This window comes from Nuphar pumila, chromosome 6 (assembly GCF_984573655.1).
Source record: "Nuphar pumila chromosome 6, dmNupPumi1.hap1.1, whole genome shotgun sequence".
Taxonomy (NCBI): Eukaryota; Viridiplantae; Streptophyta; class Magnoliopsida; order Nymphaeales; family Nymphaeaceae; genus Nuphar; species Nuphar pumila.
The window spans coordinates 57,940,634-57,945,923 of record NC_143254.1 but is presented as its reverse complement, the minus strand read 5'-3'; the positions used below and the strand labels follow the sequence as shown (position 1 = coordinate 57,945,923).

General features: G+C 37.6%; 1 pseudogene; it reads left to right on the top strand.

Moving 5' to 3' along the window:
* The first annotated feature begins 1,583 nt into the window (after nucleotides 1–1,583).
* On the top strand, nucleotides 1,584–2,613 carry LOC149834884 (nucleotide-sugar uncharacterized transporter 2 pseudogene; annotated as a pseudogene).
* The last annotated feature ends 2,677 nt before the right edge of the window (nucleotides 2,614–5,290 follow it).

Here is a 5,290-nt window from a genome sequence, read left to right as displayed (position 1 = left end):
AATCTTGGATATTTGAAAAATAATAATTTTACAAAAACCTTTTAAAAACTCATTTTTGATCTCCTATTTTTAATTCTTTGAGTTGTCCTCGTGTTTTTTTAATTTCCTCTTTTAAAAATATTTAAAAAAAACAGAGAAAACGATTTTTAGGAAATAGCCCAAAGCCCTCTTTTTCAAAAATCTTATCAAAGAAGAGCCTTCTCCTTAAAAATTTCCAAAAGGAGGGACCCGTTGGAAAATTTTTCCAACGATCTCGGCTTATAAAAACCAACCATCGGGGTCCTTCTCCTTCATCGCATTTCACCCTTCCATACGCATCTTCTTCTTCTCCCTCTTCTTTCTTCTCTGGATTCCCATGGTTTCCTCTTCTGATCAGTTGAAGGAAGCCGACCATCCTACAACGCCAAGGCTAAGGTAAGCGATACTCCCCTTCTTTTTCTTTTTCTTTTTCTTGTTTTGTTTTCTTCTTTCATCTTATTTTCTAATTTTTTTTCTTTTAATCGAAGCACCCACGTAGAACTGATCTGTTTGCAAGAAGATCGACCTACATACGTGCAACAGCAATGAAATGCTTGCATTCCAATACTTTCTTTATTTTTTATTTACAATTTTTCATAATTCTGATCCGTGTCTTTCTTCTTTCCATCTTGATTGTAGTTTGCATTGGGATTTCTCCTCTGATTTTGATTTTGTATTTTTCATTTTGATTGTCTTTTAACCTTGACGTTTCGTTTGTATTTCTACTTCTTGTTTTCATCCCGATTTTCAAATTGCGTTGGATTCCCAGTTTACATTCAATTTCCTGTTCTAGTTACATTTCATTTTTCCTTTTGATTTCGTTTTGTTCTTTTCCTTTTGATTTCGTTTTGTTAGTTGTAATTAGTTGTATATATTTGAATCCTTATTTTTTTTCTCTTATTTTATTTCTGTTGTATGTTGCTTCGAATCTCATTCTATGCATTAATTTGTGCCATCATCGATCTACATATGGCAATTTTGATCTATATCTTATTTTCGTTCTGTTTTTATATTTGAGCTCTCATTTTATCAAATCTTTCGTTTCTCCTTTTATTCATTGTAGTTACTTTTATTGACCCATCATTTTCATTTTCTCCTTATTGACTTCCTGTTTTTATCGCTAACACATTTTCCTCCTTGCTTATCTCCTTTTATGTCTTGGCTTATTTCATCTTTAATTTTCCTTCACTCATTATGATTTTTCGGTTTGCATCTAATTCCTGTTTTCTTGTTGACAATCGCTTTGCATTTGCTATTTTGATGTCCTGTATACATTACGATCTAAATCTCGTTTGATTATTTCCTATTAATCAGGATTATCAGCGATGTTTCAGTTTCATATTCTCGATTTAAATTGTCTATTGTGAATAAACTTCCATTTACATTATCGATTTCCTGTATTGGTTTTTTTTTTTTAACCTCCTGCTTTTCAACTGTACCACCCTTCTCTCCTTGCCACATTCTCTTGCTATTCGCTTCATTTAGAGTTCTTTTTTTGGGGGTTTTGTTGCAATTAGAGCCAACCAACATCCTCCATTCACCTGTGTATGCCTTGAAGCACGAGGATGGTCAATTTCTTTATAAAAAAAGGTGTGAGAAAGGTTCTCAAGCGTAAAGACAGTAACACTGGTGAAAGAGATTGTGATCTTGAAGAGTTACGGTCTTTATTTTCTTAATGAGCTCCATACATCAAAAGTTGGGAATATTATGGTGAGCAAAATGGTATTCAGAAAGTTCGGATTCAATCATCCCATTTTTCTTACATTCATTCACTATCTAGTGGGCTGGTTCTTTATGTTGACCTTACAAGTATTTCCACTTCTCGCTGTGATCCTTTCTGCAAATTCTACTCCATTCTCCTCTCTATTTGCTCTAGGAATTGTCATGTCCCTCTCCAATGGCCTTGCTAATGTCAGCCTGAAGTGCCATAGTTTTGAATTTTATCAGATGGCTAAGACTGCAGTTACTCCAACTATTGCACTGGCTAAATTCTGGTTGTTCAGCAAAAAAAAAAAAAGTTTCCTGCTGAAAGGTAATGACCCTGTCTGTGTAATCTATGGGCGTGGTTGTGGAAAACTGTTACAGATTCGCAGTCCCATCTCTTTGGGGCTTGTACAGTATTAGCATAGGTAATCCCTAATGTAATCAATAAGATTCTCTGGTCCTGATTGCAGCAGCATGAAAACTGGACTGCAATGGTGTTAGATGTGTAAGGCAACGCCAATTACCTTGCTTTTCTTGGTTGCTTTGATGCCTTGGTTTGATCCCTCGGGGGCATTGTTCTTTGATTGAGGTTTCCCTAATACATTTGTTGTATTATTATCAGCTACACTTTGCTTCCTACTTCAGTGGCTTGGTGCTTTGGCTCTTGAGGCAATTTCTCATGTTATTTCTGGACAGTTCAAAACTTGTGTAATCCTTCTCAGAGGATACCTTCTTTTCCATTCCAATCCTCACCACACTTTGCACACACCTCACTATTGCACATATTCACTATATACTATTATTGCTGCACTTCATGCTTCTTTCACAGCAGCTAGTCTCCGCAGTTGTTGCACTATCATACACAACATCACTACGTATTTGTTGCATTAACACATATGCTCCTACACCTATGTATTCACTACATAGGGCATATCAGATCCCATTGCCATGCTTGTGTGATCTCTTGTACCACTTCACTGCATACTCTCGCCTGTGCACAATCCTTGCATATTCTGCACCTACTCCACAACCTTCACTACACTCTATCTCATCGCCACACCAACCTTCTGCTACTCACAGCACCTTCACAACAGCCTCCACACTACTTTCCCCTTTACATTTGCTGCATCACGGCACCTATTTTCTTCATAGCGCATACTTCTCTCTGTCACATTTTCAATATACTTCATTCACTTGCCATCATAGTATATCATGCCCCAGCCTCTTCAGTCCCTGTTCACACCTTCATAGCATAAACCATCACTCATATTTCCTTTGTGCTTCAGCACTTTCGCATGCACGACAACAAAAACGCCCCCCAAGCTTACTTCTTCAATTGCACCTTTTTTTCTTTTTCTTTTTTCTTTCCACAGCCGCCTCCATTGCTTGGCTATTGTCATCCCTCCTAGTTGATCTTTTGAAATGATATTTTTAAAACAATGATTTTCAATAAAACTTTGGAAAATCGTCAACCAAAAGTATAAAAACCGACTTTCCACAAAGTGGTAAGTACGGGTTGAATCCTCAGGGAACAGGAATTACTCAGAATATTTCTAAAAATTTAATTTATTAATTATAAATGTCAATCTACAATTACACAGCTAATTAAAATACAATTAAGCACTACAAGGATTGAAAAAGCAATCTAATCTTCAGTTACATGCCAGGGGTATTTTGGTCCTTTCGCCGATTAGACAATCTTCACACATGGACATTGAACCCTGGAAAATGAATATGCTTTTCAACCTCTCGGGTGATCCGACGATCGTGGGGATGAAGAAGAGAGGACAGTGGCTTGACCTTGACGTCCCGAACGGTTCGAGGATGCTGGAACTTCACCAAGAACAACACTTTTGCAGCTGCAACACATTGGAGATCTACCGAGGATGGGATGTGCGCCGATTCTCGATCGGAGGGCTCAGAAAACTGGATGGAGGTAGGGCCGGTTCACCTTGATGATGTGTTTCGCACTATCAAGCAAGGTTAGTAGTCTCCACCTCTGCTACACCTACAAAAACACAGAAAAAGGTGAAAAACACAGCAAGGAATAGGAAGAAATGTAAAGAAATAACAAGGGAGATCGAAAGATGTTTGGTTTCCAAGTATAAACCAGTCTTCAATGGCCAAACGTGGTGGAATGGAAGGGGAGAAGGTGTTGGAGCTAGAGGCACTATAGGAGGCATCAAATCCAAGCCAAAGACGCCTAGGGTTCTTCTAAAAAGTCTATTTATACTTTTTTGGAATTTCAGAAACAAGGTTAAAAAAAACTATTTTGCTAGGCGCCACTTTCTGAGGGGTTTTCTCCAAAACTTTTTGAAATGGATATGGATATGCGTGTGGGTTAGATTTTGTACTTTCTAAAGGTTGATCCAAGGTCCAAACAGCCTAATTGGGTCGGATATGGATCCAATCCACCTCGAAATTCATGCTCGAACATTGAAATAGTCATAACTCTCTCATTTTAACTCCGATTTTTCTGAAATTCGAACCATAACCCCTTACTATCAAAATGCATCTAAACATGAGTTTAAAACCTTAAACTCGTTACAAAATGCATGAAAAACTTGTTAACATGATGTGCATTTCATGCATCATCAAATACCCCCATGCTTGAATGTTTGTTAGTCCCTTAACAAACCCTAATCATGCTATGCAACAAAAACAAAGAATGCTAAACATGAATGCATAAAAATTAGCTCACTTTTGTAGGAATCACGGTTGCATTTAGCATATGCAACAAGCCTTTGAACCCCTGGTTTACACCAGTGGACGAGTAAGGTCTTGTGAGGGTTTGCAGAGATGCTACTCACAAACATCAATGAAATGCAAGGATGATTTTTCAAAAATATTAGGCTCTTAAGAAAGCAGTTTGAACAAATATTTCATGTAATTGACATTCTCAAAACAAGTTTAAAAATCTCATGCTACCACAGTAAAAATTCTTTTTCCTTCACTTTTCTAACATTGTAGCTATTTTATGATTTTTTTCTCAGAAAGTCAAGTATTCTCATGTTTTACTCATTTATTCTCACTTGTATATTTTCTGCACAGTAATACACACATATGCCTAAGCAATGAAACTTTTCTCATTCAGCACATTCTTTTTCTTTCATTTTCACCCTTTTTCAACTTTGTTCTCTTGAGCATTCTTCTCACATGAGCACTATTTCGAATAGTCAGTTTTCGTGACCCGTGTAGCGAGCTTTGGGTCAGTGACTCCCAGGTCGGCCGACCTTAGGGCACTAGATACAAAGTATCCCTCGGACTTAATTTTTCGAGTCACTAGACCTTCTATTCTAATAGTTTACGTATAGTTTTCCTCTCATCCTGTGCAATGTCTCTATCTCTTAGGCTTTCTATGCAGTCCATGTAACAAGCTTTCGAACCGGTGGCTCCCAAACCAGTTGGCTTTGGGGCACCAGGTGTAAAACACCCTTCAGATTCTACTTACTCGAACTACAAAGGCCACAGATATCAACTAGACAAGAAGATGATCTCCTTCGTTATCCTTTTCGTTAAGAGACTCAAACACTTCATCTTGTGTCTGAGTTCCACTACTAGGATTCAC